The 16,523-nt window shown below is 38.6% G+C and overlaps 1 protein-coding gene across 1 annotated transcript in view; it reads right to left on the bottom strand.

Moving 5' to 3' along the window:
• The window catches only part of LOC103086590 (autism susceptibility gene 2 protein), a 1,147,884-nt gene that overhangs the window by 778,078 nt on the left and 353,283 nt on the right, over positions 1-16,523 (bottom strand).

The raw sequence follows: 16,523 nt of genomic DNA, 5'->3' as shown, positions 1-16,523 counted from the left end.
AAAAAAAAAAAAAAAAAAAAAAAAAAAAGTACATGGTGAAACTTCCCCAATTTGCCAAAAGACACAAACCTACAGATTCAAGAAGTGGTGAGAACCCCAAGCAGAATAAGCCCAAAGCTATCCACACCAAAACACATCACAGTAAAAGTTTTGAAAACTAAAGATACAGAAAAATTCTGGAAGCAGTCAGAGAAAAACAATACATGACCTACAGGGGTAAGAATGATAGTGAATTTCTCATAAGAAACCATGGATGCCAAGATACATTGTAATGGCTGAAAAGAACTGTCAACCCAGAATTCTATAGCAAGTAAAAAAATTCCTCAGGAAAAAATGAGTAATAAGACATTCTCATATTAAAGAAAACTAAGAAAACTTATTGCTACTTATCCTAAAGAATGTCTAAAGGAAGCTCTCTTTTAAAAAAATAAAGGAAATGATAAAATAAAGAATCTTAAATCATGAGAAAGGAAAAAAAGAACAAATGGAAAGAACAAAATAAATACAATACACTTTCTCCTCTTGAGTCTTCCAAATTATGACTGATGGTTGAAGCAAAAATTACAACTGTCTTGAGAAGGTTTTAAATGCATGTAGAGGAACTATTTAAGATAATTATAAATGGGGGAGGGTATACGGAGGCATATTTCAATGCTTCACTTGAACTGGTAAAAAGTTGACAACAATAGACTGTGATAGAAGTATACATACTGCAATATCTAGAACAACCACTAAAAATGCTGTATAAAGATACACACTCAAAAACACTGCAGACAAACCAAAATGAAATTTGAGAAAATTCTAGAATGTAACTTACAGAAAAGGAAGGGAAAAAGAAGACAGAGAAACAAAAAATAAAATAAAAAGCAGAAAACTAAAAATTGGCAAACTTAACAGAGATTAGTAGAGTGCATTAAAAAACGTGATCCAACTATATGCCATCCACCAGAGAGTTTCTTTAAATATCATACTTAAGTATATATAACATAAAAGTAAAAGTACAAAAAGGATCGATCTATCATAAAAACATTTGCCAGGGACTTCCCTGGTGATCCAGTGATTAAGACTTCACCTTCCGGGCTTCCCTGGTGGCACAGTGGATAAGAATCTGCCTGCCAATGCAGGGGACACAGGTTCGATCCCTGGTCCCAGAGGATCTCACATGCCATGGAGCAACTAAGCCCGTGCGCCAAAACTATTGAGGCTGCGCTCTAGAGCCCGCGAGCTGTACAACTACTGAGCTCACATGCCTAGAGTCCCGTGCTCCACAACAAGAGAAGCCACTGCATTGAGAAGCCCATGCACCGCAACAAGGAGTAGCCCCCACTCGCCACAGTGTGCAGCAATGAAGACCCAACACAGCCAAAAATAAATAAACAAAAAAGGAAAAGACAAAAAAATTAAAAGAAAAAAAAAAAAAAGACTTCGCCTTCCAATTCAGGGGGTGTGGGTTCGATCCCTGGTCAGGGACCTAAGATTCCACATGCCTCTCAGCCAAAAAAAACAAAACATAAAACAGAAGCAGTACTGTAACAAATTCAATAAAGACTTTAAAAATGGTCCACATCAAAAAAAATCTTTAAAAAAAGAATTTTCCAAAAGAAAAAAACAGTGGCTATATTAATATCAGATAAAATAGACTTTAAAGCACACAAAATTATCAGCGACAGAGTGTGAAATTATATAATGATAAAAAGGTCACTCTACTGAGAAAATATGATGATCCTAAGCATATATGCATCAAACAGTAGCCCTGAAAATATATGAAGTAAAAACTGACAGAACTGACAGGAGGAAAAATCAAATTCACAATTATAAGTGAAGACTTCAACACCCCTTTCTCAACAACTGATAGAACAACTAAACAGAAAATCATCAAACATAGAGAAGAATTCAACGTTAATCAACAGAATCTACTTAACACAGCAGAACATTCTACCCAAAGCAGAATATACATTCTTTCCAAGTGCCCCAGTAAACTATACTGAAACAGACCATATAATGTGCCAGAAAACAAACCTCAGCAAGTGTAAAAGACCTCAAATCCTACAAAGTGTGTTCTCAGACCACAATGGATTCAAACTAGAAAATGATAACAAAGGCAAAAGAAAAATGTCCAGACATTTGGAAGCAAAACCACACACCACTAAACAATTCATGCATCAAAAAGAAATCTCAAGGGGGAAAAAGAAAAAAAGAAAAAACTACGTTAAGCTGAATTAAAACGAAAATACAACATATCGAAACTTGTGGGACTCATAAAGCAGTGTTGAAAAGGAAGTTCACAGCACTAAATGTTTATGTAAGAAAAGAGGGAAAACTTTCAAACCAAAAATCGAAGCTATCTCCCTCATGAACCCAGAAAAAGAAGAGCAAAAATTAATCCAACTCCGCAGAAGGAAATAATAAAGAAAGTAGAAATGAAGTTGAAAACAAAACAAAGAGAGAGGGAGAGAGAGAAAATTAGTGAAAAAAAACCCTGGATCTTTCGACAAAATTCAACACACATTTATGATAAAAACCCTCCAGAAAGTAGGCATACAGGGAACTTTCCTCAACATAATAAAGGCCATATATGACAAACCCACAGCCAACATCGTGCTCAGTGGTGAAAAACTGAAACCATTTCCACTAAGATCAGGAACAAGACAAGGTTGCCCACTCTCACCACTCTTATTCAACATAGTTTTGGAAGTTTTACCCACAGCAATCAGAGAAGAAAAGGAAATAAAAGGAATCCAAATCGGAAAAGAAGAAGTAAAGCTGTCACTGTTTGCAGATGACATGATACTATACATAGAGAATCCTAAAGATGCCACCAGAAAACTACTAGAGCTAATCAATGAATTTGGTAAAGTAGCAGGATACAAAATTAATGCACAGAAATCTCTGGCATTCCTATATACTAATGATGAAAAATCTGAAAGTGAAATCAAGAAAACACTCCCATTTACCATTGCAACAAAAAGAATAAAATATCTAGGAATAAACCTACCTAAGGAGACAAAAGACCTGTATGCAGAAAATTATAAGACACTGATGAAAGAAATTAAAGATGATACAAACAGATGGAGAGATATACCATGTTCTTGGATTGGAAGAATCAACATTGTGAAAATGACTCTACTTCCCAAAGCAATCTATAGATTCAATGCAATCCCTATCAAACTACCACTGGCATTTTTCACAGAACTAGAACAAAAAATTTCACAATTTGTATGGAAACACAAAAGACCCCGAATAGCCAAAGCAATCTTGAGAACAAAAAATGGAGCTGGAGGAATCAGGCTCCCTGACTTCAGACTATACTACAAAGCTACAGTAATCAAGACAGTATGGTACTGGCACAAAAACAGAAATATAGATCAATGGAACAGGATAGAAAGCCCAGAGATAAACCCATGCACATATGGTCACCTTATCTTTGATAAAGGAGGCAGGAATGTACAGTGGAGAAAGGACAGCCTCTTCAATAAGTGGTGCTGGGAAAACTGGACAGGTACATGTAAAAGTATGAGATTAGATCACTCCCTAACACCATACACAAAAATAAGCTCAAAATGGATTAAAGACCTAAATGTAAGGCCAGAAACTATCAAACTCTTAGAGGAAAACATAGGCAGAACACTCTGTGACATAAATCACAGCAAGATCCTTTTTGACCCACCTCCTAGAGAAATGGAAATAAAAATGAAAATAAACAAATGGGACCTAATGGAACTTAAAAGCATTTGCACAGCAAAGGAAAACATAAAGAAGACAAAAAGACAACCCTCAGAATGGGAGATAATATTTGCAAACAAAGCAACTGACAAAGGATTAATCTCCAAAATTTATAAACAGCTCATGCAGCTCAATATCAAAAAACAAACAACCCAGTGCAAAAATGGGCAGAAGACCTAAATAGACATTTCTGCAAAGAAGATATACAGATTGCCAACAAACACATGAAAGGATGCTCAACATCACCAATAATTAGAGAAATGCAAATCAAAACTACAATGAAATATCTCAACCAGTCAGAATGGCCATCATCAAAAAATCTAGAAACAATAAATGCTGAAGAGGGTGTGGAGAAAAGGGAACCCTCTTGCACTGCTGGTGGGAGTGTGAATTGGGAGAGCTACTATGGAGAACAGTATGGATGTTCCTTAAAAAACTACAAATAGAACTACCATATGATCCAGCAATCCCACTACTGGGCATATACCCTGAGAAAACCAAAATTCAAAAAGAGTCATGTACCAAAATGTTCACTCCAGCTCTGTTTACAATAGCCAGGAGATGGAAACAACCTAAGTGTCCATCATCGCATGAATGGATAAAGAAGATGTGGCACATATATACTATGGAATATTACTCAGCCATAAAAAGAAACAAAATTGAGTTATTTGTAGTGAGGTGGATGCACCTAGAGTCTGTCATACAGAGTGAAGTCAGTCAGTAAGAGAAAGACAAATACCGTATGCTAACACATATTTATGGAATTTAAGAAAAAAAAAATGTCATGAAGAACCTAGGGGTAAGACAGGAATAAAGACACAGACCTACTAGAGAATGGACTTGTGGATATGGGGCGGGGGAAGGGTAAGCTGTGACAAAGTGAGAGAGTGGCATGGACATATATACACTACCTAACGTAAAATAGATAGCTAGTGGGAAGCAGCTGCATAGCACAGGGAGATCAGCTTGGTGTTTTGTGACCACTTAGAGGGGTGGGATAGGGAGGGTGGGAGACGCAAGAGGGAAGAGACATGGGAACATATGTATATGTATAACTGATGCAGTTTGTTATAAGGCAGAAACTAACACACCACTGTAAAACAATTATACTCCAATAAAGATGTAAAAAAAAAAAAAAATGGTTCTTTGAAAAGATCAGTAAGATTGACAAAAAGTTCTTAGATTTAAGAATAAAGGCAAGGAATATAAAGGGAAAAAAATTTACAAGTTGGACTGTATCAAAATTAAAATTTTTGCTTTCATTCTCTGTCAAGAGGCTGAAAAGACAAGCTACAGATTAGGAAAAAATATTTGTAAACCACGTATCCAATAATGGATTAGTATCTAGAATATATTTAAGAACTTTAAAAAATTCAACAGTAAAAGTCAAAAATCCAATTAGAAAATAGGCAAAAGACATTTAATGAGCAAGAGATATTTAACAGAAGAAGATATTCAGATGACAAACAAGCACATGAAAGGACATGTGACATAATTACTTATTAGGAAAATGCAAATTAAAACTACAATGAGAAATCACTACATACCAACAGAATGGCTAAAATAAAAAACAGTAACACCACCAAATGCTGGGGAAGATGCAGAGAAATCAGATAACTCATATCACTGCACTGAAGAGAATGTACAATGATAGAAGACACAGTAAAAGACAATTTTGGTAGCTTCTTAAAATTAAATATGCTACTGAGGAATTGTATTCCTGGGCATTTATCCAAGAGAAAAGAAAAATTCTGTCTACACCAAAATATACACAAAATTTATGTACACAAATGTTCACAGAAGTTTTATTTGTAACAGAGAAAAAACTGGGAACAGTACAGATGTCCTTCAATAGGGGGAATGATTAAATGAGCTATGGTACATCCGTACCTTGGAGTACTACTCAGAAACAAAAGGAACAACACACAATAACTGGGAGAAATCTCCAGAGAATCATGCTGAGTGAAAAAAAAAAATCCCCAAAAGTTATATAGTGTATGATTCCATTTATATAATATTCTTGAAATGACAAAGTTTTTAAATTGGAGAAAAAAACTACTGGTTGCCATGAGTTAATGACTGGGGGTGTAGGGGAGGAGGAAAGTGGTGGGGCTATAGAAGACTAACAGGAGAGAGCCTTTGGGTGATAGAATTGTTCAGTATCTTAACTATATTAATGTCAGTATTCTGGCTTTGATATTGTACAATAGTTTTATAAGGTGTTACAATTGGGGAAACTAGGTAAAAAGCACATGGTATCCTCTCTGTATTATTTCTTACAACTGCATATGAATCTACTATTATCTCAAAGAGTTTAATTTTTAAGAAGTATATTAGGTGACAATTGTCCTGACTTAATAGATGAAAAAACAATTTTATCAAGTTTCTCTATGTGGTCCAAGTTCACATACTACTAGTAAATAGTAGATGCAGAATTCAAACTCATGTTTGCTAGACTCCCCAGAAAAGTCACAGATTTACTCAATAGCATTTAGGGAATAAATGAGCACCTGTTATGTGTTGGTATTAAGGATACAAAAAAATGACAACATAGTAGTTCAGTATCTCTAGGATCTTTCGGTATAAAGGACACAGACTGGTGAGTAAATAATTACAATAAAATGCATTATGTATATACAAGGCCAAGTGCTAGCACTGTTGAGGGACATCAAATGAGGATTCTTCAATGGGAGAGGGCAGCCTTTAACAAGCAGGGGACTAAGGGATGCAGACCTTTCAACAAGATCACTCTAGACACGTCTTGGAGCATTGGAAGGCATCAGGAACACACTGGAGATAAACTAGGAGGCTCCTCTAATAAGCCAGGAGGGAAACAGAACCAAGAAGTGTTCTTTGGGATGAAATGCAGAAGTTAACTGCATTTTAGAGATGTTGTATCTGAGGTTTCTGTTGAATTTCAGGACACATATCTAACTAGTCAATTAAATATATGCCTCTGAAACTCGAGAAAGAGATTAGACTAGTAAAACAGATTTTGGAATAACCAGTTACTGAACATGGTAAAACACATAAAAATAGTAAATTTCTCAAAGAGAATACGTAGAACAAGAAGGGGGCAAGGGGTGGGATGAACTTAGTTCAAGTAAGCAGTATTTCAGAAGGAATGATAGCTGTATATTAACCTAATTCAAGAAAGAGATTACTCATAAATAATTCAAATGGAAATACTTACAGAGAAGTGTGCATGTGTGTGGAGTGGTAATAAAAAAGATATTTGTGGGGTGGGATAGGGAGGGTGGGAGGGAGGGAGACACAAGAGGGAAGAGATATGGGAACATATGTATATGTATAACTAATTCACTTTGTTATAAAGCAGAAACTAACACAGCATTGTAAAGCAATTATATTCCAATAAAGATGTTAAAAAAAAAAAGATGTTTGTGCTACCATACATGTATTTTTTAATTTTGGAAAGGGATCAGACACCTGATCAGAAACAAGGAAATGTTTCCCTGTGCCAATGTTTTTGGTAATGTATTACTTGACTTTCTTAGTTTTTCTTGCTCACTATTCAAGACTGATTCAATCATTTTCCTAAATGTGAAACTAGGAAATGGCTGGCCATCGACGATATCCCATAATGTATTTTCTTATAGCTGTGGACAAACTTTGCAGAAGAAATATCTTTCCAATAATTACAAGTTTATATCAATTCATTTGGTCAGTTTTTGAAAATGAGAGAGATGGTTTCTTTTTTGCCCTTTTTAAAATACTGGAGGAGGGACATCCCCGGTGGTCCAATAGTTAGGACTCCATGCTCCCAACGCAGGGGGCCCTAGCTTGATCCCTGGTCAGGGAACTAGATCCCACATTCCGCAACTAAAGAACCCGCATGCAGCAACGAAGATCCAGCACAGCTAAATAAATAAATATATTCTTTTTAATGAAATAAAATACTGGAGGAAGTTCAAAATTAATAACCCTTTAAAAGAATGGCTTTTTGAAAGAATACAAAAAAGAATAGTTTTAATTTGTTTTTAAGCATCTCTGTCCCTGCGTTTACAATAGGGTCTTTTATCTCTCCAAATGAAACTAAACTCATTTTGATGAATTTTGTAAGTTTAAAAAACAAATCATTATGAAAGAACAAAAGAACAAAAGTTCTGCTGAGAATCACAGAGATATAGAGCATCAATAAGCATGCCAAAAACAAGACTGAGATTTTTCTGTTTCTCTTATTCCCCCTATTGCAATAAAAACAGGATATCCTTCAATTAGCTATGGAGTCTTACGTTATTTAGTTTTACATTATACGCATGTCTTGATATACAAATGCATTCTCTCCTTGTTTGGTTGTCTGGTTGCTAAAGGAACAGTAAGATAGTTATTCAAATGAAGCAGTTAATTTAATGTCCTCCTTTTCTTTTTTATGAAGATCATTTCTTGAAATGTTTTTCTGCTTTTAACATTAGTTTACTCTCATTCCTTAACTCTGAGTTTCAGGTTTCTATGGCAGGACATTTAAGGTGAAAGGAAAAAGTTAAGGAGGTAGAATACAGTTTAAATTTACCAAAATTCTTGACAACAAACAATGGGTAATGGGCTGCTCAAAGGAAAGCAATCTACTGAGGAAAAAAGTAAACCCCAAACCACAATGATAACCAGTCCTGACCCTATACAAAAAGATAATATTCTAGTTATAACAGCTTTAATAGTTAATAATGCAAATGTGTCTAAATTGGAGGATGAATCTTTTAAGTAAAAATCCTATACTTTGATTATGGGTAAAGAACAAGTAATTTTGCTGTCACAAAAACACAGCAGAAACAAATCTACACAGAAAAAAAAAAGTAGGAAAAATTAGCCCAAAGTGTACTATCTTCATTTTAAATTTGAAAAATGGAAGAATTTTTCAACATGCTTATATATATAATCATAAGATGAAGGCCATCATAATCTTCCATCTTGCCATATCATGATTCCATTCTCTAGGGCCTCAGCTTAATTCTAGAGTCAAAATGCCTATGTTTTCAACAAATAAAACAAGGAAGGAAGGATTACAAAAGGGAGGCATTTTAGGATGCTCCTGGAAACCTCATTACTAACCCAATAAATTTCCAAGAGAAGAATTGATATATATGGATCCAGAACCAAAACGATGGCCAACAGCCCCAGGTTAAGTTTAGATATGTTAGGAAGTACATACTTCTTTCCCCAAAGCCTAGTAATGACATATTAAAACACTGTACTGTAACATCGAAATTTCAGATACAACCAAAAGCTCATTAGTTCCCTAAAATATAACCCACCAACACAGAGTAAAGAGATATTCTCATAAATAGTCAGCCAAAATGGTGGGGATTCTTTCTGCACCCAAATAACGTTTGAGCAAAGAAGAGCAAAGCTCTTCTACACATGAATGAACAAAGTCAGTTAACTGAAAGAAAAAAAAACAAATTCTGACTAAGCAAACTACAGGTAACGGGAAGTGACTATCAGTTTGTTTCAGAACCAAATCAAATATACATCAAGTTTCATAACAAATAATCCTCTTGAAAATTCTCTATTCAATCTAAAGAAGTATAGCCTGTCTTTCCTGTTACTGCAGTTTCATTATTCTTCTTCTTTAAATACTAAATAATGGCCTCTGGAACAGAGTTTGAAGATTCCTTCCTCTTGGTCAGCAGCAATGTCAGATAGCAAGTACAGAGCCTTCATTTCATCCAAGAATTATTAAGCCAGAGGAAACACATTCACAAAAGAACCTTCTGGGTTCATCTGCTTCCCTGAGTAGCCAGAGGAGCCCATCAACATGAGAAGCCTGGAGGGAGGTGGCAGGTTTCCCTTGGGAAAAGAAAACATATTGACTTACCTTCTCCGCATACTTGAACTTAACATAGAACCAGGTTGACTTGATCATTGTCTCACCTTCCGCTCTCAGAGGAAAAGAAGATGGAAAAAAATAAAAAGAGGAAAAGAAAAAACAAAAACAGTATAGTGCTGGAGAAAAAACGGTGTTTCAGCAAAGCCTTCTTTCAGATGCTGAGTTTTCCAGAGGATGACATGTAGTCAAAGGAGGGGTGAAGGGGGAAGATATAGGAAAATGCACTATTTCAAACCTGGCCTCCTTCCCCTTTCTGTTCCTGTACACCTTCCCTTAGTGCCTAAATCGCTGTGTGTGATCTCGCTCCGGAAACTGCACTCCAGGACTGCCTTGCTGAGCTGCCTGCCTCTCCCTCCTCTCTCTCCCTCTGTGCTGCTCTCCTGGCTGGCTGACAAGAGAATTCCTCAAATGGCCTTCAGCTGCCTTCATCACAAATGGCACATGTCAGTAAAGGCAGGAGGCAGGCCCTGGCCCCAGTCCCCTCCCAGAAGGACAACTCCTCCTCCTACGCCTACCCCCAGGGATAAATAATGAATTCCAGAACTTCCCCTCAGGACACAAATTAACACCTGGCCAAACATTATTCTGACAAGAGCCTGTGTCTAGAGAAAGACTGCCACAGCTTTAACCCCATGATCCCCTAAACAAGATCAGGAGGTGACCCTTCTCCACGCCTACAGAAGATTACAACACTAAAAACAGTCCAGTCTCTTTAGCAAAAAGTGAATAAGAATCCATTTGAAATTCTCCAGCTGAAACAACATCTTTCAACCTTCTGCAGCCAGAGAAAGAGAAACTGGGAGAGCTTTCTCTCGCTATCCCCCTTTTACTTCTACTAGCTGCCAAAACAGCTCCTGGTATTCAGCCTCAAGAACAGCTTGGTAAAATGACTGACACTTTATACATACTTTCTTTTCACAGAAATGTAAAGATAGTATTTTTTATTTTTGTTTCACTACTATTAACTAGTTAAACTTTTCAAGATTTCAATAAAAACTGTGAAATAGAATCACAGCACTCACTTTACAAGATGCCAGAAATGGAATGGAGAAAGAGGGGTGAAATGTAGGCACACAGCTTTAGCATACGTGAATTTGAGACACCTATGCATTGCTGTACTGAGGCAATCAGGCATGCGGAAAACAGTGATTCTCAAAATATTTAATATGATAGCGCGGCTCTTATTCCTACTCCCCATATCCCTACGGGGGTCCCTACCCCCAAGTAATAATATTGACAATATTTATCAAATACAAAATAATTAAGATTCATCTGGATTTTTGTTGTTGTTATTTTTGTTTTGGGGGGGTTTTTTTGCGGTACGCGGGCCTCTCACCGTTGTGGCCTCTCCCGTTGTGGAGCACAGGCTCTGGACGTGCAGGCTCAGCGGCCATGGCTCACGGGCCCAGCCGCTCCGTGGCATGCGGGATCTTCCCGGACCGGGGCACAAACCCGCGTCCCCCGCATCGGCAGGCGGACTCTCAACCACTGCGCCACCAGGGAAGCCCTCATCTGGATTTTAAAAGAAATTCTACCGGATGCTCTAAACTACAAAACCCCATCTGCAAAAGAGGAAGAGAGCAATAGTTGAGTTCGAATGTCTGGTATTATCAGCTTCTACCTTTCAAAACAGTTTGAAGAGTGTGAAATATTCTACCACCAGTCACTTTGTGCCACTCTGATTCCTAAGGCTGAATGGAGCAACGGAGCCAGTGTGCTGTTCTAGTGGGAACCGTTCCTACCAGTCAGAAGGGTCAGAGTCTACCCGGGGCTCATTTCCCTTTCACATCTGCAAATGACCAGAAGCGCTCGTGGACCATTGTTCCATTTCTCTACCTCTGTGCCACAAAAACACCAGCCTTTCATCCCTATAGACCCTTCATCTGAGGCACGTCATGATTTTTCACAGTCAAGGTGTTTGAGGGCATAATGTTGGCTGAGACCTAAATATCATTTACTACATGTCTTTATGGAAAGGGAATATGCTTCCACCTTTGAAGCTGCTATTACATGCCACCAGGCTAAGCAGTAGCTTCATTTTAGCGTTAAAAATGTTAGGAGTGATTACCACTGAAAAGCCCTCCCAAAAAACTCTATACCTACATCACAATAATTATAAATCTTCCCATATTTTTGAAGAAGCATTTTCTACTATACCACTCTAACATTCTAATACTATTTCAGCAGAGCAGCTACATAAGTGCATAGTAAAACCTGATGTTGAGATTGACAAGTGTGTCACAACTCATCCCCTAAGACCCGTGTACAATAAAGGATCTCAGTGGATTCTAATTGGAATTATTAAGTAAGGATATAAATCACTTAGGATGTGGGAGATAAGGTAAATGGAGTTCATATCTGAAGGCTTCTAATTTCTCTGAGAACAATGACGCTATGCTCACTGGCTTCTCTCAATTCCTTGAATCTTTCCAGCATCCAGCATCTTCTTTCTAGAACACCCTTATATTCTTCTATCATATCACCTGACTCATACTCTATCATCCTTCAGACTGGTACTTAGGCTGTCACTTCCTCCAAGAAGCTTTCCCCATCCTCATCCCCGAGCCTGGGTTGGGCACATCTACGGTTGACTGAACTTATCCTCCATCTTAGCACTTATCATACGCTGTTCTTCTGCTTACTTATGTTCTTCTGCATCTCCTTCTGAAGTGGAGGTCTCTTGAGAGCAAGTGCCCAGTCTGCCTCAGTCACAGTTACAGCCTGTGGCTCAGCACAGTGCCTGGCCATAGTTGATGCTCAGTTAGTATTGTTGGATGGCATGGAGGAAGGAAAACGTGGGTCATATGGCAAGAATGGGGATGAGACAATGCATGTAAAGTCCTTAGTACATTTTCTCTAAAATAGTAAGTTCTTGATAAATGTTTGCTATCATTTAGCTTTGAGTGGGGAGAGTTTGGAACTTCCACCAAGGAGACAAAGAAAGTGACTCAGTAAATGCACTGATGGCAACAATGAAGAAGCCAACAGCTGTTGAGGCCCATTGATCTATAACAACATCCAAACAGAGTTTTAATTCTCTCAAGTGGAACACAGAATCTCAAGAAAGGGTACACAGCTGGCATGCTCCTGAGAGGAAAAGAGCAGAAGGACAAGACCTTCAAGGAACTGAGGGTGCTGGTGAGAGGGGTGGTGAGGGGATTACGTACGCAATGCAGGCTGGGTAAGGAAAGAAGTGAGGCCAGAGGGGCTTGTGGTCTGAGAGAAGAGTGAGGTACATCACAGGAAAGGTGGAATGGGGAGCGGAAAGATGGCAGGGTGACCACTGACCAACTTTACTTAGAGACATGCTGGCAAAACACTCTGTCTTCAGGACAGACTGTGGAAGATTAGGGATTTTTTGAAAGTTAATTCATTTCCTTGTGTTTTTCCCCCTTTATTGTAAATCCAAACGCTCGTGGAGAAGGGGAAAAAATAAGATAATGAAGGATTCCAAAAAGTTAGAATTTGCATAATCAAGTAGTTAGACTCGTAGGATTAGTGAATATTCAGTCTACTTGGGAACAGATTTTAAAACTGCATGAAAACAAACAGTGTCTAACTTTGAGCATAAGACTCTCTTTTAAGTAAAAAGAAATAATAAACTCCCCACTTGATCATATTTTGATTGTTAGCAGGCATTCAATGATTGAAGAAACACAAAATGTAAGAATTTAATAATGCTTCTTACTGAATCTCTATTTTATTAACCATCCCTTCCAGAAACACCTAAAAATCATGTGCACACACAAGTATATCACCTGTGTCCTGATAAAGGTTGCACCTCCCAAGCTGGGAAACGATCTGTAGCAAACACCACAAGGACGAAAGAAGTGAAACCCAGAGAGTTAAAGTGATGTCACCAAGGTCTCACACCTGGTCTGTAGCTGAGCTGGATCTATGAGATGTCCTGCATCATGTCTAGCATCTCATGTCTAGCATCATGCTACTGCATGTAGGAGTATCCCCGAGAATACTGGTAAGATTGTAACTGTTATACATTTCAGATAACACAATATGACCATGCAACAATTAGAATTAATAGCAATATAAACTGTCTTAGAATTAAGGGAAGATAAACTAAAATTGCTATTTATTTTATCCCCCAAATACCTAACATTTGCATGAATATAGGGTATTGCTTAATGAGAGGTAAGGAAGGAGACAAAACTCAATTCAAGGGGTAGACTTTTGGCTGTGTTTTGTTTAAAGTCTCTTAAAAGAGGGGAAGGCCAAAAACTGGTGTGGGGGGCTACTTTATGGGAGAAAGTACAAAGCAACAAGCAGTGGTTACACGCAAGAGCTTTGGAGACAGAAGGACCTCCGTTCCAATCCTGGCCATATGCCAAATGACAGGTATCAATATAAGGGCAAACTAGTCACTTATCTCTCTCAACCTCAAGTTCCCCATCTGTAAACTGAGGGTAACCAAACCTACCTTCAAATGAGGATTCCTGTGAAAATTAAATGGACTCACAGTTTTGTAAAGCAGTTAACACCGCTCCAGGCTCACAACTGAGCTTGATAAAAGGTAAAGGCAGTGTCACCTTTAATTATATCACAACCTCCTAACCTTTGTTTAGTAGCTATAGGCAGCTAGAAACACAAAGAAACATCACTTCTTAGACTTCAATTCAGAAACTCCACCTGGTATAACAGAGAGTCAATCATACTCTGATTACATTCGAAGCCTGACGTACCATCAGGAAGGGAGGAAGAAGACCAGAGGGTACGATAAGCCCACTCAGCTCCTTGGTGAACATAAGTAGGGAAACCTGCCACAGCTTGTGAGCTTCGAGGCAGTCATTACTGACAACAAGAGAGCATTCTCTAATAAAATATGACTGCTATTTTATCCTTCATGTTTTCTGGAGAAATAAGAGTTTGCAAAAACATACATAGAGATATAACACACCAGCAATTGAGCCCTTTTAACTCTGAAACCACAACGAAGACAGGCTTCTGCAGCAACTCATTTTCATTTCCTGGCATAAACTCCTTCTTCCAACTCCCACCCGCCTTTTTGGTTTTGTTTTAAACAGACAGTTTACTGTTAAAATTGGAGGATCTTTGTGGAGGAATTGCTTCAGCTGCACTGAAAGAACCTATTTCCACTGCAGCTGCACTTGGAACACACCATTTCCTCTGGCAGAGCATCTGAACGCTCATTAAGAGAGGCTGAAGAGGTATGATGGGCACTCAATGACTTTCCCTTTTCTCAGCGAATAGGGCTGGTCACAGCTCTTATAAAACCTTCAGAAGGATTCATTTATCTGTCAAAAACTGCAAGACTCTTCCAGCTTTTGTACACGGTGCTTCCTCTGCTGGGAATGAATGTCCTCTCTTCAACCCTACTAGTCCCTGCCTAACCCAGCAAATGCATTCATTCATATGCTTTGCAGACACACACACACACACACACACACACACACACACACACACACAACACACACACACACACACACACACCCTACTTCTGCTTAACTCAATTCTCATCCCAGACTTCAACTCTTTACAAAGCTTCCCTTGATCCTCCAAGGAAGAGTTTACAAATGAAACTGTTCAGAAGTTCAGCTTAATAATAAAGCTTAAAGTGACCTGAACATAAACTACAAAGACATACAGCTAAACTACAAACAGAAAGATTTTTATCCTACATTCTGCTCTTCAGCAGAAAAGAAAGCTGCAAGTTCTTTCCTACTCATTACCCTCCATGATAAATGTGTCCTTCCTTAAACCCTCAGGGGAGGGAGAAGCACACATCAGCTGAGCATTTCAGGAGGCAGAAATCATGCCTGTGTTATCTGCATCTGACCTCCACTCTGCTCCTAAGAGGCACAGGGCCCAGCAGGAAAAAAGCCAGGGCTCACTGCCAAGAACAGACTCCGTCCAACGGCACCACTCCAAGCTAAGTAGTTTCCAGAGTCCTTGAGGGAACCAGGCCAAAAGCCCATCTAGTATTCTCAAGGTAGGAGAAAGGTCTCAATGGACACCAAGCCATCCTGTAGGGAGACTGGAGGGTGAGAACAGCCTCCAGGAGGGTCAGCTCCAGGGCTCAGAGTCCCTCTGAAGAGTCCACTCCTGGGTAATGTTCCTCCCTTGTCATAATCATTATTTGGGCAAGTTAATTCAAGCTATCACAGAGTGAGATACATCAACAATGCCCTACCATGCACTGAAGTATAGCAAAGTATACTGAAGGTTTGAACCAATTACCTTCATAAAGGTGATCTTTTATACTTAAAATTCCTTGAGGTTCTATGTTGTTTTTTTTTTTCCTCAGAATTTTCCAAAAAGCCCTCACGAAGGTCAAACTGTTTAAGATTGCGTTAAAGGCAGGAAACCAATAATCCTCTTTTGAGAGGAAGAGCTACACAGCTTTACAACATGGGCTCTGTCTATACAAGCAATGTGTTAAGGAGCATTCTATTTACTCATTTTTCTTGTATAAAAATGTGTCCAGTTTGATAAACTAGCTGAATAATTAACTCTGTCTGACATTAAAAGCCATGGAAATTTGAGCTAAGAAAGAATATCTGAAACTGTCCATGTTTCCATTGCTATAAAAGGAAAAGTGATAAATGCCCGTACAGTAGATGGAGCAGGTATATATTTGAAGGAAATTATCAAAATATACTGAGGTTACAACTAAAAACAGGATCAATGCTGAGAAGATTTTTTGACACACGGTGACCTTTTTACAAATATAAAAGTATCAAAGCTCTCACCCAATCACCTTGTCTGCATCTAAACTATATGTATCAAAAACACCCAAGAGATAAAAGCAGCATCCGGGCTTCCCTGGTGATGCAGTGGTTGAGAGTCCGCCTGCCGATGCAGGGGACACGGTTTCGTGCCCCGGTCCGGGAAGATCCCACATGCCGCGGAGCGGCTGGGCCCGTGAGCCATGGCCTCTGAGCCATGGCCTCTGAGCCTGCGCGTCCGGAGCCTGTGCTCC

Source organism: Lipotes vexillifer, unplaced genomic scaffold, assembly GCF_000442215.2.
Source record: "Lipotes vexillifer unplaced genomic scaffold, Lipotes_vexillifer_v1.1 scaffold1331, whole genome shotgun sequence".
Classification (NCBI taxonomy): Eukaryota; Metazoa; Chordata; class Mammalia; order Artiodactyla; family Lipotidae; genus Lipotes; species Lipotes vexillifer.
The sequence above is the reverse complement of the archived record's forward strand: the minus strand, read 5'-3'. Positions and strand labels throughout refer to the sequence as shown.